This window comes from Magnolia sinica, chromosome 2 (assembly GCF_029962835.1).
Source record: "Magnolia sinica isolate HGM2019 chromosome 2, MsV1, whole genome shotgun sequence".
NCBI classification, from domain to species: Eukaryota; Viridiplantae; Streptophyta; class Magnoliopsida; order Magnoliales; family Magnoliaceae; genus Magnolia; species Magnolia sinica.
In genome coordinates, this window is record NC_080574.1 from 83,577,885 (window position 1) to 83,597,019 (window position 19,135).

At 40.7% G+C, this 19,135-nt stretch overlaps 1 non-coding gene across 1 annotated transcript; it reads right to left on the reverse strand.

The window, feature by feature from the left end:
- Positions 1 to 17,000: 17,000 nt before the first annotated feature.
- LOC131238138 (small nucleolar RNA R71) lies at positions 17,001 to 17,107 on the reverse strand. The gene has a single exon (XR_009167550.1). It is a non-coding gene; the product is annotated as a small nucleolar RNA R71 (small nucleolar RNA).
- Between the last annotated feature and the right edge of the window lie 2,028 nt (positions 17,108 to 19,135).

A 19,135-nucleotide genomic window follows, 5' to 3' on the forward strand; every position in this document is an offset into this window, starting at 1 on the left:
CCACAAAAGCTCCTTACATGGCAAATATCCGTATTCTCCATAATCTAGAGGTTCCTCCTCTTCCTCTTCTCTAACAAATGAAGTCCTTACGGGGATGATAATATTCTCTTGAACTTCAGAGGTTGGTAAAGGATGTTCTTCACCAGTAGAAATGCCTTTTACATTAACATCTTCGTCACCATCAATGTCAACATTGCCATCTTCATAATCATCATTTTCATCTTCACTGGCTGGATCATATTCAATGGAAGCAGTACCTTTAGGTAAATCAGCTGGTTCCTCAGGAAAAATCATTTCACGAGCCACCACTTCTGGCGCCACTAAAGGAGTCAAAGAAACCATTGGCGAGACTACTAGTACACTAGAGGGAAGATCAGCAGGAGAAATATTATCTCTTCCAGTAGCAACAATGCGAGGACCTGAAATAAGAATGCATATATCATAACAACAATGAAATAATTATTGTAAAGTATATGTGTATGTATATATGAGACCACAAAAGCTCCTTACTTGGCAAATATCCGTATTCTCCATAATCTAGAGGTTCCTCCTCTTCCTCTTCTCTAACAAACGAAGTCCTTACGGGGATGATAATATTCTCTTAAACTTCAGAGGTTGGTAAAGGATGTTCTTCACCAGTAGAAATGCCTTTTGCATTAACATCTTCCTCACCATCAATGTCAACATTGCCATCTTCATAATCATCATCTTCATCTTCACTGGCTGGATCATATTCAGTGGAAGCAGTACCTTTAGGTGAAGAAGTCTGAGAACTCTCTTCTTCTAATTCTCCTTCTTCTTCCTCTTCAATCACAATTTCTTTCCCCTTCGAAGATGGAATTCTGCTACTCTGAGGTTGAGAATCTTTATTAACTGGGGGTGAAGGAACGGTGACAGTGACCCCTTCCTGAGGTGAAGGGGGGGAAGCTTGAGAGTGCGACCGAGATCTTATCATTGGCGAGGATGGACTAAGATGAACAATTTTAGGGACAGGAGGAGCTGGTTGATCTTGAGGTTTAGTAACATTCTCTTGAGCTAGGGGGAGGAGCTTCTGTCACCTCCTCAGTTATTCTCTCAGAATGATTCCGGGGAACTTTTTCAAAATCTCTAATGACTCCATAAGCGATCCATCCTTCCAAAGTATTATTAGGTTTCCATTCACGAATAGGATCTTCTGTAGAAATCTTGACGCAAAGATGACCTGGAAAGGGGGCATGACTTTTCTTTGGAACAACGCCTATCCCTTCTTCAAATTTACAACCTATAAGTCTTAGAGGTAGAATCTAGGTGGGTTCATTTATAGGTAAGCATCTATTAATTAAGTATGATTGATGAGCTCACCATCTCATATGACTATAAGAGGCACGCGGAATGCGATTGCAGCTTGGGATGATAAAAGAAGATTTGACTCGACAACCCAGAAGCTGTTTCCATACCATTGCCCAATTATAAGGGCCAGTCTCGTAACTCTGCATTCTTCTGGTCACTAAGCCACAATCTTTTGGAATAGTTTGGTCAAAATCAAATTGATGATCAAAACGGCTTGGGTAGTATGGTTCCCTCCAAAATTCTACCCCCTCTCTCAGCGAAAGACTACAGGATCAGATTGATAGAAAAAATGCCCTTTCCCCCGGGGTAAGTGATCTAGTGTCTATTTTATCGGTATCCTCTGTCAAGCCCCAAAATCAGAAATCAGGCTCATAAAATTCTCGATCGTCGAGAGCCTCCGTAGCACCCCATTCTTGGCTCCTGGCACCCATACACCAGTTTTCGATCCTGAGAAATTACCAGGGTCAAATACACTCTACACTGACTACCGCCTCCATAGCCATACAGCTCAGTGAGTATAAGAGACATCACTACTCGCCTGTGGTCAGCCAACACCTACAAGGCTCGCCAGTAGTGGAACCATTTGTGAGCTTGTCAAACTCGGACTAGCTTATAGCCCCCTCACTCGGGCGGATAAGGCCACACCCCCTTCCAACCGACCACGATACAGTGGGAGACATGGCCTAATGGTAACGGCACCGGCGCTCATGTTTTCCACTCGGTCTCGATGTTGGAGCATCTCCTGGTACAATGAAGGTTCTGCGACTTTCACCTAGGGACATCCTACGTGCCCACAGTGCTAGAACCAAACATTTTTGGTGTTTAAATCTGGCCTTCCAAGATGTGCCTGTGGAGGCTACGACCCGGATGAAGCCAGGGCGAATAATAACCGTGCCATGCAAATGCGGGATGAATGAATCACACCAATCAACCCTGCATTAGTCCATGCACATACAACGCGCTCATATGGGGCAACTCCATCACTCAGGGAGTCCCATAACAACTTGCCCAATGGCATATACCGTGACCAATCACTCCTCAAGCACACGTATGATGCACATGGGAATGAGTCATGAAAGTATCTAAGTATGACATGTGGCGATAATGTACTCTCCTCATGACAAAGTCAGGTCTAGGCACATGGTGCACATGGGGATGAATCATAAAGATAACATAACATGCAGTGAAGTTGTACTCTCCTCTTACCAAGGTTGGGTCTAGGTACTTAGGCAATTCCTCAAGATATGGGGGAAGCATAACTAATAGTGGGTGCCCAATGGTTTGGAGTAGCTCACAAAGCCTAAGTAAGCAATACTATGGGCCTAATGGGTGAGAATGGGCCCAATCAAGGTCTAAGGTGGACATTCAACCACCAATAATGAGAATGGGCCTAACAAAGGGGCCTAGAGTGGTACATAATGTGGACATTCAACCACCATTATCCCCAAGAAGGCAGCCGATCAAGGAGTCTAGCTAAGACAAGGCCCATGGCCCGAATATAACCATGTAAATGAAATGGACAGCAATACATACATCTTATATCACATGATGGGCCTCAAGAAAATGGCCCAAAGCCTACATACATTAATATGGCAACAAAAAGGGCAAATTATGGCCCAAGTACATTGGCCACCGAATTCATGCATTATGATAAACCTAATGGGCAGCCCATAAGCTCAAATATATAGGTAAAGCATGCCCAATATTTGCCAAGTTGGGTCTTACAATTTAGCCCAAAACTAGTTAAGATAGATGGCCCACAAGGTCCAGCATAAGGTGAAAACAGTCCATGTACCAAATTGGGCTCAAGAGTGGACGTCTAATACTATTTGGGCCTGCTGGACGTCCCAAAAATCTGGCCTACTATGGTCCTAAAAAATTAACCCAAAGGTGGGCCTCATAAGGCACTAATTAAGCCCAAATCTTAGAAATACAAGCATGGTGTATGTACACAAATCTCACAATCTGGTGGGCCTCACAACCTCATAACTTTCAGCTATATACAGAATATTTTAAAGCCCTTGCTGGCATCCAACCCACCCAACTTCCTGGGCCTACTGGGGTCTAGCAGATGGAAAAATTGAGTGCACAAATATTTCTTGGTGGCCCATAATTACTACAGTGGGCCCTACTAGATGGGAAGTGTGTACACAACACATAAAACAAGGGGGGTCTACTGCTGGACTACAAGTCCAGCAACATCCTAAAAAATATGGACGTCTCCAGTGGGCCTGGGCGTCCCTAATGGCCTGGTCGGGCCATATAAGCATAAAAGGTGGGCCTCACTTGTGGACGTCCCACCAGGGGATGGACCACATCTAGGGGGGGGGGGGGGCACACAAGTGAGGAATGGCATGGATCAAACACATCATCAAGGTGGGCCATAAGGGGGAGAACACCAAGCCCACTACTGGACGTCAGCCCAGCTGGAATGTCCAGTAGGGGGGCTGCTGTCCCAGCCACAAAACCTCTAAAAATGGGTTGATCTGATGGCCCACATACACTTGAGATGGGTTCTAACAAGGTGGCCCTCAAGATGGGTGAAGAAGGAGGCCAATAAACACATAAACATGAAACAAAAATATGGGCAGTAAGGCTCTGGAATTAAAATGCTGCTGGAATTTATTGTTGTCCCTAACTATACACCCATTGGAGTGAGCCTAAGCCTATCCAAAAGAGGGAAAATGGGTGGCCAACAAACACTCCTATATGTACAGCAAGGTGGGGTCCACAAAAGTGGCCCACCACCCCCAAAGATCAAGGTGATATGTGTGTTTTCCCTTCAACAAGGTGACTGGACAGTTCAGAAAATTGGACCGTCCCACCCCTTGGGCCTACTTCATGGCTGTCCATTCAGGGACGGTTGGAGTTGGGCTCCATCATGCATCAAGTTGGGGTCCACACCTCCAGAAAACACCCCTCTACAGGGAGAAAAATAGACTACATATAAGGCTAAATTCCAAACCAAAAACCAGAAATCAAAGGCCCAGAAAATAGTCCAGAAAAATATGGACAACAACATATTGCTGAACATACCAGCTTATAAGCTGCTGGACAAAGGGAATTACTCCACATAAACCATGATGTGGTCAACCTTAGTGGGCCTTACAAACCCCCAGACCAAGACCCTTCATCAAAACACCTTGCATGTCATAAATGGGCAGCAAGTGGGACACCCAAAGTCTAAAAAATGGATAGCAAGGGCATCCCACCTTACTGGACAGTCTGGACATCCTTGGCTCACTAGGTGGGCGACACACATTAGAAAAATAATAGTAGAGAAAGGGGGAAGAGATCTCGGCCATAGGAGCCGCCACTATTGAGACCTTCTCTGTCAATCACAACCACACATTACTATATTACATCAAAACATTACATAGATCTACACATGTATGGCCCTACTAGTCAAAATCTAAGGTGGCGATGCCATCCCCACCATGATTCTAGGGTCTATATGACCCAAATCGAGCCATGGATTAAGAAAACTCATCATGATGGGGTCCTTGGAGAATGGCCCCATCATGGTTCATGCATGCACAAGGTGGGCCATTGGCCACACCTAGGAAGTCAAGGAGGACCTCCACCATTGATTGGTGGGTCCTACAAGCTTCTAAGAATGGAATGTAAGAAGAAAAATTAGAAAACTAGGCTAGAATGCACACCCACCTCTTAGATCCTCCTCCTTTCTTCAACACTAGGTCCTTCTTGCTCTAAGGAGTTGTTTCAATGGGGGTGAATAGGACTATGTTAAATTAAAAAATAAATGCAAAATTTAAAGAATGATAGCACAATTAAACAATAAAGAAGCACAAGTAAATAGCAACCTCAAAAATTCTAGTTTTGAGAGGTTCATACAAACTTAGTTCTAAGGACAACCTAACACCAAACACCAAAGGTTTATGACAGGACAACCTCACTAGAACGTTTTTAAGTATCAAAAACCCAAACCAATAAAGAGGCAAAGGAAATAGCAAAGGAAATAAACTAAGTTTTTTTTTTTTTGGGTTAGCTTGTTAGTACACACTCATGTCAGTACACACACTCCATGTTAGCCACCCCCACTAGGGATCGATACCAAGACCTCAAGTGACCTCAAGTGTTGAAACTAAGTTATTACAACATTCCCACAAGTGTATAAAATAAATTACACCATTCACCACAAGTGCTGAAAATAAATTACAACATTCACACACATAGGCACATTCAATAATCCACCACAACACTAGAAATTATAGTGGTTCGCTTGTGTGTACACCAACTGTTAGAAAATAGCCACATAACTACTCCACTCCTAATATCCACTCCCTTGGGATATTACTGTTCACTATGAAAAAGGTTTTCCAAGGTTCACCTTAAAACCTTCATAATTGTGTCTTTGATTGGGCTTACACAATTCCAAAAATCCCGTACTATGAGATTTTTTGGATCACCTCAAATAAAACCGAAGAAAGATTTTTCTGGCACAACCTCAAAAACAAAAAAGAGATATACAAAATATAAATGTACTTATCTGAAAATTCTCTTTTGAAGAAGCCTGGTAGAACCGATCCGATGTAGACGAAGATGTTCAATGTCTAGTCTCATAGATGAAAAGGTTCTAGTTCTAAATAATTTTTAATTAAATCAACCTGGGCTAGCTTGATTTGATTTTGATCTTAAGAAAGGGGAAAACTCAAATTCCTTTTCAATATAAGATTGGAATAAAGATCTCAAAATCAAATAACAAAAGCTAATTAAAGAGAATATTAAATGAGCACAATATAGCTTTAAAATATCACAAACTTATCTTTAAGAGTGGTGTCTTGATTTCACTTTAATGAATAAATAAACTTTGAAATTTATGCTCTATTTATAGGTAAAATACTATTCTCTCGACTGGTCTAAGGGTCAGTTCGACTGGTCGAAGGACCAACAAAATTTTAAAATTTTTGGTGCGATAAGATAAGATCATTACTCAACTGGTCGAGTGGGACTAGAAATGCTTGTTGGACTTTGAGTCAAGCCTGCACTACAGGTCGAGCACTGTTCACTTGACTAGTCGATCAGTCTCCAGGATTGGTCGAGGATCTAGTAAAAAATTCTGAAAATTAGAAACAAACCTTGGACTGGTTGAGCCAGTAATTAGACTAGTCGAACAAGGTTTAAGACTAGTCGAGAAAATGACCTATAAACAAAAGAAATGACCCACAAAAAATATGCAATGAATATAACATAACCTAAGGTCAATCTAGGGTCATCCAAACCTATTTGTGAGTAGGAATACTTGAAACATCATGCGCTTCAAATTCTTGAATACTTGTGATACTTGAAGCTTAAGTCGATGTCTTGAACTTGAGCTTGAGTCACGCTTGAGTTCTCGAGTCTTTAGCGTATGGTAGTTGGACTTCAAACTTGAACTTAAGTTCTTGAATATGATCATGAAACCATGAACTTTAACATGCTTCATTTCAACTTGAAGATGTGGGCAAGTTCGATGAAGATCCAGAGAACTTTGAAATGTACGGACTTGATCACTTCAACTCAAAGCATGATACAAATACTATATGGTTTGACGCAATAAAATTTGATGACACAACGGGTGATGCTAGGTTTATACAATAGAATTTACAAGAATGAATGAGGGAGAATGAGAGAGGTGGGGAGTTGTAGCAAAGTAATCATGGGTTTGTAAGATACTCATGGGTCTTAGGAAGAAAAGCCATCATGACACATGGGATAGGGAGAGAAATGATTATTTTTAAGAAGAAAAATCTATAATTACTAGGCTAGGTAGGTTGGGCTATAGGCTAGGCTAGGTAGGGTAGGCTATAGGTAATGATGGACTAAGGTGATGTCATCACCTAGGGAAACGTGTACATGCAATAGGGGGTCCTACAATCACGATCAATGGTCCAAATATTGCACATGCTACAACTTTTGATCTACACCTCGGATTAATGCATGAGACGTGGCATTGGAACCACGGTGATGATGTGGTCGCATTGGCATAGGTTTCAGATCGAATTAGTTCCGGTTTACAGGACGAAACTTAGGGATGATCACAAATGCTACCTATAGGTCACGAGTCACCGAAATTCGACCAAAAGGACTGCGGGACCTAACGGAATAGAATGGATACTAGGTTAAGGGTTTGACATCCTCTATATAGCAATACAGGCATAAATGAAAGTAGTTGACAATATCATCAGACAAAATCGCGTCAACAACCCATTCGTATGATCTCTTCACCATCGTTCTCCTCTGAAAAATGAAAGTGGAATATGAGAGGGGTGGATATAGGCCTTCTTTGAAACTTCAAAGGTTCATAGGAAATATACACCAAACCAGCCAGTGATGTAATTCCACGGAGTATAAGAAGAAGAAGAGCCAACGGTGGGGCTTTTGACATGTGAGGTAATTTCCCCAAGAGCCCTGTAGATCGAATATAGGAATGAAGGAGCAAGAGAAAACTTAACCCCTTTTGCCATTGCACCAGAGACAACGAATACGGTGGGGCTAATAACGTCTGCCCACTTTGAACTAGGGAGAACTACTTGTAAGTGCTATAGTCTCATGCTCCTTTGATTGTCAAATTTTGTTGTGCCAAAACCTCTATCTGTGTCTTGTGTTTATATGTTGATATATATATATATATATATGATCAAGACACTGCATCACAATGGTTCAAGACATGTATAGTGCTCTGCTTCAAGAAATGTAAAGTCATGTACTTTAAGCATCAATGTTCAGAGCTACATCGATAAGAAGAGTACATTTCAAGACTCAAGTACATTTCAAGACTTAAGTACAACTCAAGATGTAGTTTAAGTTCAAGCTTTCGAAGATCTCAAGATCAAGCTACATTAAGATAGAAATCTCAAGCTTCATAAGGTTCAAAGGTCAACCTACATCTGAAAGGATGAAGTTCAATGTTCATACTTCATGTCCCAGGTATGATAGACCTTAGATTGACCTTAGGGTAGGTCATTTTGTATACATAATTCAAAATGAATCTTTTTATATGATTTGGTCTGTTCTAAGACTAGTCCTAGACCTTGTTCGACTAGTCCTAGCACTAGTTCGACCAGTCCAAGAAATTCCATGACCAGTCCTAAGTTGTTGAAGATTTTTAGAATTTTTTGGTTACTCTACGACCAGTCCTGGAGGATATTCAACCGTTCATAGGGAGGTCACGACTCGACCTTCGACCAGTCCTAGAACTACGACTCAAACTCCAGTAACCAAACCTGGTTTTCTATGACCAGTCCTGGGTCAGCTACGACTGGTTGTAGGTGGTCCACGATCAGTCGTAGACTCCCTAAGACCAGTCGTAAAACAGTTTTTAAGATCATGCTCAAAAATTTCAAAATGCCGTTGGTTCTACGACTTGTCGAAGTGTTCCTAAGACCAGTCACAGACTTGATCTTTTCATCTATAAATTGAACAAGAATTTCAGAGTTTTTCATTGATTAATTTCAAGTAAATTCAAGCCTTCACTCTGAGATAGTTTGTTCATTTTAAGCTATGGTGTGCATATTTAATATTCTTTTTGTTAGCTTTTCTTATTTGATTTTATTCCTATATTCCAATCTTATTTGAAAAGAGGAATTGTTGTATTCCTTCTTCTTGGAATCAAAATCAAATAGAGCTACGCCCATTTGATTTAATTTAAAATTAATTAAAACTGAGTATTAGACATTGAACATTGATTCGAACATCTACTCCGATTGGTTCTCCCGGGCTATTACAAAAAGGAGAAATCCAGGTATTTTACTTTTATGTAATTTACATTCTTTTGGTTTCTTTTGAGATTGAGCCAGAAAATCCTCATTGTGTTGGTTATCTGAGGAGAGCCAGAAAACTCAGAAAGTGTGGGTTTTTGGATTGTGTAAGCCCAAGTTAAAAAGACATAATTGTGAAGGTTTTAGGTGAACCTATGAAACCTAATTTGATAGTGAACGCTAATATCCCCTGTGTGAGGATATTAGGAGTGGAGTAGCTGTGTGGCTGTTGTTTAGCAGTTGGTGAACACACAGGCGAACCACTGTAATTCCTTGTGTTTTATGGTTTGAATGTTTGCTTAAATTCCTATCTTTTATCTTTCAAGTTTGTGGAATGTATATGTGGATGTGAATGTTGTAATATTTGCATTTCAAACAAAGTGGGAATGTTGTAATAATTTAGATTTAAATTCTTACAATTTATCTCAATTCCTTGCTATTTATTTATTCCTTTTTAGTTTGAGTTTTTGATTCAAAGAACGTTCTAGAAATAAGGTTGTCTTGCCATAAACCCTTGGTTTTTATGGTGTACGGTTGTCCTTAGAACTGCATTTGTTTCAATCTCTCAATACTTGATTATTGAGGCTGCTTTCCATTTAAGCATTATGAATTGATTTCTTTTATTTGGCTATCACATTATTTAATTTCGCTGTCATTATTTTAAATTTGGCATAGTCCTATTCACCCCCCCCCTCTAGGACATTTAGCTTGGCCTTTTCACTACTATGCTCAACCATTACACTAGAAATGCCACAAGTTCTCCATCGCAGCTATACTCAAGGCGCTCCTTTATCTTATTCCGGAGGGTTGTCAGTTCTCGCAAGTGACAACCATTAAACCTAAAAATAAAGAAAAACAAAGCATGAGAATCCTTAAATTAAGACGTAATAAGGGTGAGAAGTTTGTAAAGGAGGGAAGTTACGAAAGGACTCTACTGAAATGTGCGAGGCATTGTGTGGATGAGATCTTGTGGATTTTTAGAAACTTGGCCATCTCCTTGAAGAGTTCGATAGTAGTCTCTGAGATTGAAGGCACATAACCCGTGGATGAGATGTAGGTCAGTTCTTCACTCATTAGCACAAACTTATCGTAGAATTCCTTGGTTATAGGTAGACTGGTGATGCGGTTTAGGTCCCATAGAGTGATACTCATCTCACCCGATGAAAGATGGAAAGAGTTGGTGGTAGGACACCAATAATTAAGGAAACCTTTCAAGACTGTAGGTTCCTTATAAAAGTGCTACGAGGTGGCTTCTATCACGTTATAAAGATCGATCTTGATCAGAATCTTCTCATGTTTGGCCAGAATCGCTGCTGCCCATTCGTGATAATGATCGTGAGATGTCAGAAGACCCCTTATCCTGAACTCTTCTGGAGTCCATAGAGATGTGCGTGTGGCGCGTTCTCTTTAACGTTGCTGAAGTGTCTCATAAAAATGGCTTAGGAACAGGGAATGTGAATTGGGTGAAGGGGTGAGGAAGATCTTTGGGTGAATATCACCAGCTTGTTGTCGTGGCTTCTTCGTCGATAGGATACCTTCAAGAATCCTTAGTTCCCTTAACAACTAAGACTCTGTATAAGCTAATTTCTCTCCGTTCATCTGGTCTGTTGGCTCGCAATTAAGAATAGATTCATAACGGTGGAGACTCAACGCAATCACCGTCGTGCCCTACCTATGGGGATTATCAAATTTCATTATCCCCTGAATTACTCAAATTGACTCCCAAGAATTCTAGAGTTTTTTCTTCTTATGCGCTTCGATCTTTTCTTGAAATTCTTTAGCCTTGTTGCGGCGAAGTTTCTTTGACCTGGATGGTGGGGGGGTATCTTCTCGTGGTGGTGGCTTCTGACTTATTGTTTGCAAATGTGTCATCGTCTTCAACCACTGCTCCCAGTCGTAATCACGACCATGTCTCGGGGGTCATTCGATATCCCCCATTGAAATTGCTTGGTGAATGGGAGACGGTAAGAAGGAGATACAATCAGAAAAGTAAAAAGTTGGGAGCACGGGCTCCTTAATAAAGGCAGGCTATCGAGAAGTGGTTTTCACACGTTTGTGAGAGGGTTGGTTAAAAAGTGGAGATGGTTCAGTGGCTTGAGGAGATGGAGGATTTGGTAGTTACTGGTGAGATGGTTGTACGGTAGAAGGTTCGGCGAGGCGATAGGTCCGCTTGGTACGGGCCAAGATGAAAAGGGTTGGGATTTTCTTCAAAAAGTTTTAAGTCCCAAAAAATTCTAAAAAACCAGAAAATTTATAAGTTTTCAGTAGACTGTTGCACGGAGTCATGCAAACAAAGTAGGTTGCACAGAGCAGCACAACACTACAAAGGCTTGTACGAACAGAATTTCTGTTACGCGGGGTCTCGCAAGACAAATCGATTGTGTGAGGTTGCACAAGTGAAAACAGTTGCGCGGGGAGACAAAATCAACAGATCTTCGCTATGGTAAAACAAAAGATAAAGAATGAAGAGGGCACTGGGGTATTTATAGGATGATTCGGCCAAGTACGGTACACGGGCGGTTGTGCGGGTCCGCGCAAATGGCTTCAGGAAAAGAGTGACAATTGATCCTGATTCTTTAATCCTTTAAAATCAAAGAAAGGATCAAGGGGGCATCTGTTGAGGCATAAAAAATGATGAATGAACCAAAGAGGTAGGAATGGAGATATAGAAGATCAAAAGACAAGGAAATACAAAAACAAGAAAAAGAGAGTGCAAGGATTATAGTAATTGCGCGAGATCGCGCAAACCATATCTGTTGCGTAGGACCGTGCAACCCATATTGGTTGTGCGGGACCGCACAAACATTGATATTCGTTGCGCGGGTTCGCGCCATGGATTTTGGAAGGGTTATTCATAAGTTGTGGAATCTTGTGAAAAGTGGGGCCCATGGCACATAGATCGAGGGTTCGCACGTGTGAAGGGCTATATATACCCTCTCTCCCTCTCATTTTGGGATAATTGAAGATTTTGGGAAGAGGAACAGAGCACGAGAGAAGACTGAAGGTAGGAGTTGAAGGAAGATAGGGTTTGCACGGGGCCTCGTAACCCATATTGGTTGCGCATGTCTGCGCAACCAAACTGTCATATAGACAGTAATGATAAAGGGGCCGAAATGCTGTCCAATTGTTCAAGCTCCAGTTTTTCTTCTGTACAAGCATCAAAAAGGGAAATCAGATGATCGAATCCACACAATATTCCTCTTAAAGAGATGACCAAAGCACAAGATGAAATGTTGCCGGATTTGATATTCTGATCAATTATCTAAATTTTATTAATTTGTCATACTCTAAATAATCTATCTCGGAATCAAGGGATATCAGAGGATGTAAATGAACTCAATATTAATAATACGATCATTGTTCTTAATATACTCTCTCTGTTATGTTTGAATAAGATAATCTCCCAAATTGAAATGCATTTGTTTCTTGTTCAAAACAGACCCAATCTGGTTTGGATGGTCGATGGCAGGTTCCATAAAAATTGAAGTTATTAGTTACTAGAAACTTGACCTAGGTTAATCTCGTGGTGACCTAAGATGGTTCGGATGGCCGAAGACATGGTTGGGATGGCCAAACACCCTTGATTTTTCATGTAAAAATTGTAACAAGTCAAATTTTAGAAAACCAATAAGATGTAATTTACCTTAGGGTCTTTCCTAAGGTTTTCTTTACCTGTAGGTTAGCATACAAATGATTCTTCTCATGAAATCCTTCCGAGCCTTCTAATCTTTAAATGTTGAGTCATACTTTAGTTTTGAAATGTTGAAGAGAGCTGAAGTGTGTTGAAGTTCCATACACTATACATTTTACCTACAAAATTTGACAACTTACTTATGTGTTTAAAACATTAGTACTTACAGATAATCCTGTGCATAACATACCAATGGTTAGGATGGTGCATGACAAGAATGAGGTACACTAAGTTCCACCAGTTTAGACTTTATGTGATTATTTACAATAGGTGAGGACAAGTACACATTCCTACATGATTTTCCCAACCAATGCAGGAAACATTAACTTTTAACGAGGAATGATCCAATTACTCCACAAATTCCATGAACATAATTCAGAAAGTCCATACTTGCATCTAAAAGAGTTTGAAGAGATTGTTGTAACTATACACTTTAACAACGTTCCGATGGATGTGATTGTTGAGGGTTAAATATTGCATATCAGACCCCAGTTATTACTCGAATTTATAAGTATGATACTGTTTAATGGCTCGTTTAATCGTATTTGTGATGCAGGTTGTATTTACGAGCTTGGATTGTAATAAGGTGCTAAAAGTATGGAGTTAACACTCAGAAGTCACCAAGGCAAGGTACGGACTCCATGGGACCTAGATCGACGGATTTACACACCAGAGATCCAAGGAAATTGAGAAGCTGAAGCTCAAGTGGCATAGAAGTCAGCCAGAATGCAAGATCACAAGGTTTTCACCATCCGTTTAGCTCGAAACTCCATATGTGGCCTGAGGATCATAAATGAACCGTACAAGTAAAATTTGAACCATCGGATCCCTCTAGAAGTGTTCCAACGGACAGATCAGCTTATAAATCAGTGAATTAGGGCCCACCTGCTGTATGAATGCGCTTCATCTTCAGTCCCCACGGTTAAAATGAGATGAGTGAACGGATGGACGGATCAGATTTTTACACATACGTCACCTTGGAACCCAAACACGTGACGCGTGTATACGGGGTGTGTATAGGGCTGGACGCGCGCCATAACTCAAGAAATCGGTCAGCGTGCGCTGACCGATATTTCTTTAAAGAAATCTCAAATTCCAGCGCCTTCACCGCCGATCGCCGCTTTTGGCTTGTGGGACCCACCCATCACGAATTCTGATGATCAGAGCCTTCCATTATGTCCAAGGGGTGCCTATAAGCCTCACTTAGGTGTCCTTTTGGACCCATGAACGTAATAACAGGAAGATTACCGTCCAAACGGAAGATAGACGACGGAGTAGAAGAACTTGTGGACCACATTGAAATCAGCTCGGTCTGGGCCTTTTTGTATGTTTTTTCGTCCTAAAGACAATGGACGGTATGGATTTTCCATGAAACGTCTTCCTAGGGCCCGCCGATCATCACAGCGCTAAAACGCGCAGGCTCTGTTTCGCAACAGAGCCTATGGGCGAATCTCGTGGGCCACCATCACACTTCAAAGGACCAATCCGGACCGTCCATCAGGAGCTCACGGTCCCTATCATCTAAGCCTAGGTGGCAAATATCAGGAAACAATGAAGATCGGTTTTCAACCGTCTAAACTGAGGACGAATGGTGCAAAGAAAAGTTATGTGGGCCACACCGAAACCAACTGAAAACCGTCACTTCCCGAATGGTTTTACGATTTAAAACTACTGAATGGAGTGGATTTCAACGATGACGCGAATCATGGGCCCCACCAAGAATCAGCGTACTCTGATTTATGCAGGTTGCGCGTCCGGAGAAACTCGGACGATCCAGGTCGTTCTGCAAGCTTGGCTCGAAGCGGGCCATCAATCTTAACCATCCAAATCATTCTATCGGGGTGGTGGACCATCACTGAAGAACCCAAACGGTTTAGATCTTGCATTTGACGGATCATCTCGCTGAACACCTCACCTAGACGCACCTACCTGTTATGTCTCTTTTCGCTGCGGAGATGCTGCGAACAGTAGTCGACCGACTCCAGCTTTCGACCCTTCCTTGCTATAAAAGAAAGAGAGAAAAAGAGAAAAAGGGATCGAAGTCTTTGGGAGGAAGGACTGGGAGATTGAGCAGGAGAGAGAGAGAGTTTCAACTGTCAGGTTTCATCTTGTTTTGATTTATTTTTTATTGTGATTAGCCTAATCATGTTTATGTTAGGCTAAACCCCTTAGCTAGGGCTAAGGGGTGAAGCTTATAGCGTGATGGGAAGAATTTTATGCCTTTAATTCTTGTTTAAACTGAATGGATTTGGTATTGGGTTAATTGTAAGGGAATGTCTTCAGTTTTTAATGGTCTATTGTGACTAAAATTACAATAGGTCTGCAATGACTTTTGAGCATGTTTCTTCATTATTTTCTTATATTTATGACGTCAGGAAGCCCTGTTGTTCACCATAGTCTCATGGGCATGGTCGGATGACGATACCCTTCCTAACCCTCATAACATGTTGATTGGTTGGTAATTAGTTTAATTCTGTTGTCTACTTTGTCTCCTGGGCATGGTTTGGTGATGGAATCCATTCTAATTCCTATACCTTTCATCTCTTGAAACTTATATCAGGTAAGTTCAGTTAATTTCCATGATTCTTGAAGCAGGCGTAAGATCTCCCTGATCTCTACAAGTGGATCCTTTGAATCCCTAGTTTCTTACCTCTGATTTCTCTTTGGTCTTAGATAATCTATTTCACAATTATTCTTTAAATTCTATTTTGATCTAGATTACATCTTTTGCTAGTTCTAGATCTAGTTAGTTCCAGATCACGTACAAGTTTCAGTCCCTATGGATTCGACCTCGGTCTTACCGAGTTTATTACTACATCACAACCTTATACTTAGGGAGTGAACAAGTTTTTGGCGCCGTTGCTGGGACTGACGGCTACGTTTTTCTGAAATTAATTAGTTTTAGAATTAGGTTAAGATTAGGATTTTACTAACTTTAGGTTAAAGGTTTTTATTTTATTTTATTTTTAGAAACTAACCTGTTTTCCTGTTTTGTATGATCCTGACATAAGCTTCTAAATTGGTAATCCCTTTCTAATTCCTCTACTTTTTCTATTTTTAGAATTAGGGTTTGAATTTTAGAAATTTCTAATTCTAGTATTTTTCTATTTTTAGGAAATAGTTTATGTTTAGAAACTTTCCTCTTTTGTTTTTAGAAACTTGGTTAGTTATTTCCCTTTTTAGAAATTAACTTTCTATTTTTATTTTTTAGTAACTTTCTAATTTTAATTTTTTTAGAATCTAGCTTTGTTTCCTAATTTATTTTTAGAAATTTTCTACGTGTAGAATTTTTGTTTAGAAACTAAACCTTCCTATTTTGTAGGCCTTTAAGATAGAAATTTCTAAATCGGTAAGCTCCTTCTCTACTTTTTATTTTTCAGTTCTCCTTTAGTAATTTACTTTCTAGTTTAGGACTTTCCTAATTTATTTTAGAAATTTTCACTTTCTTTTAGGAATTCCTTCTTTTAGAAATCAGTTTACTGCTATCTTTCTTTTAAAGGATTGTTCTTCTCTTTTTAGAATCTAACTTATTTTTATTTTACAGGTTTTTAACTTAGGGACTCCAATTTGGTAATTTCTTTCCAACTCTCTCTTTTTTTCTAGATTTTCTTTTCCTTTCTTAGGATTAGGTTTCGAATTTGATTGAGGGCTGCGAGTGTTTCATGCCCAAGTGGGCCCGTGACAACACTCGACGTCTCTTGACTGAAGGAGGATTGGTTGAGGGGTTGACTATCCATCGCAGGACTAGACACCACTCAAAATCCCCTGAGTTAATTGAAGTTATGGCTGAAGACCAACCACCTCTACTTCCACCCAGGGTGAAGGATACCCAAGATGAGAATGAGGTGCATCAGGCACCCCCGCCTCGTACTTTACGAGATTATCTACAACCGGCGGGAGTGAGTACGCCCTCATGCATGATTTTTCCTGAAAATAAAGGACAAATGGACATCAAGTCAGGAGTTATCCAACTCCTTCCCAAATTCCATGGACTTGAATCAGAAAGTCCATATTTACATTTGAAAGAGTTCGATGAGATTATAGCTACATTATATTTTTCTAATGTATCTGAGGATACAATCAGGCTGAAACTCTTTCCTTTTTCCTTAAAAGAGAAGGCTAAGACGTGGTTACATTCACTGTGTCCTAGATCCATTGGCACATGGAACGACATGCAGAGGGAATTCATAAAAAAATTCTTCCCACATCATAAAACGATTACCCTCAGAAAAGCAATCATGAACTTTGCCCAAAAGGAAGATGAAACATTCTTCCAATGTTGGGAAAGGTTTAAAGATTTGGTCAGTTCATGCCCACAACACGGATTTGAAACGTGGCGCATTACAAATTTCTTCTACGATGGACTGATATCTTCCATGTTCTAAATGGTCGAGACAATGTGTAATGGAGAGTTCATTAATAAAGATGTCAGCGAGGTATGGGACTACCTCGACAGTCTGGCTGAAAAAACACAATCTTAGGACTATTACCCAAAATCAAACACCACGTCTAGACCAACTCAATCTAAGGAGAAAGGCGGAATGTATCTCCTGAAAGAAGAAGATGATCTCAAGTATAAAGTGAATAATCTCATAAGAAAATTTGAGGCCATGGAAGGAAAGAAGGATAAGGTCAATGAAATTGTTTGCGGCATCTGTGATTGCAACATTCACACAACTGAAAACTGTCCTACAATACCTGCCTTTCAAGGAGTGTTGAATGAACAAGCTAATGCCGTAAACAACTATCAAAGACCTTTTACTGGACCTAACTCCAATACGTACAATCCTGGTTGGAAAAATCATCCAAACTTTAGTTGGAGGAATGGACAAACAGCTACCCCTCAAGGTTTCTTCAATCAAAATCCAAATCAAGTGAAACCTCAAGAGGAACCAGTTCAAAATTCCATACAAGAGTTGGCTCAGGCAATGTGGGGAATTACAGATTTTATGCAAAAGATAGATTCTCGTATGACGGTTATAGAAAAGGGGATGCTTCCTGCACAACCTCTCCTTAATCCTAAACCGCAGTACGAGATTAGTGATCCCAGCTCTTCAAATCAGATGGGGCATGCTAAATCCATCACCACTCTTAGGAGTGGAAAGATCATTGATAAAACTCTTCCGGTTAGACCCGAAAAGCCTCAAGAACTAGAAGAGGACAACAATGATGGATCTAGTGATATCCCACAAAAATTAGAACCGGAACTTCTAGAGAAGCCAGTTGCTCCATTCCCCCAACGGTTGGTTGCACCAAAACGTCTTTCTAACTCTCAGGATATTCTGGAGGTGTTGAAACAAGTGAAAGTTAACATTCCTCTACTTGATGTCGTGAAACAGATTCCTTCATATGCTAAATTTCTGAAAGACTTATGCACGACCAAAAGGCGGCAAAGTATTCAGAAGAAAATCTTCTTGACTGAGAAAGTGAGTGCCATCCTGAAGCAAGACGTGCCGCAGAAATTCAAGAATCCCGGTAGCCCAACTATATCATGTATAATCGGGAACCATCGAATTAATCACGCACTTCTTAACTTAGGAGCGAGCGTCAATCTGATTCCCTACTCGGTATACAAACAGTTAGGTTTAGGTGAATTGAAACCCACCCTCACCACACTACAACTTGTTGATCGCTCTGTTCGTGTACCAAGAGGGATAATTGAGGATGTATTGGTCCAAGTTGATAGATTTTACTACCCTGTAGATTTTATCATCCTGGACACCAAACCCATCAATAACATTAGTACTCAGATCCTCGTCATTCTTGGTCGCCCATTCCTTGCCACGTCAAATGCAATTATCAATTGCAGGAATGGTGTCATGACTATGTCTTTTGGAAATTTGACATTGGAATCAAACATTTTTTTCAATAACGGCAGCAACTTAGAGGATGATGACGATTTTCACGACATTAACATGATTGACTCTTTCGTGGAAGATACGACACCTTTGACCTTATCCTCCCACCATTTAGAGACGTGCCTGGCCCACTCCCATAATTTTGATGATGACATGATTAGGGAGACATGCGCCTTGCTTGATACTGCACCGGTACTTGAAGTTAACCAGTGGAGGCTACAATTTGAAGAATTGCCACAAACCGATGTAGTGCCTCTACCGTCTAACCTCAAGCCGCCGAAGCTTGACCTAAAACCTTTGCCCTCTGATTTTAAATATGCCTATTTAGGTCAAGATGAGACATACCGGTGGTGATCTCTGCCCACCTGGAGAAAGAACAGGAGAGTATGCTCATATCTACTCTCATTGAGCATAAAGGAGCCCTGGGATGGACGATAGCGGACCTCAAGGGAATCGATCCCTCGATTTGTACTCATCGCATATATCTTGAGGATAAT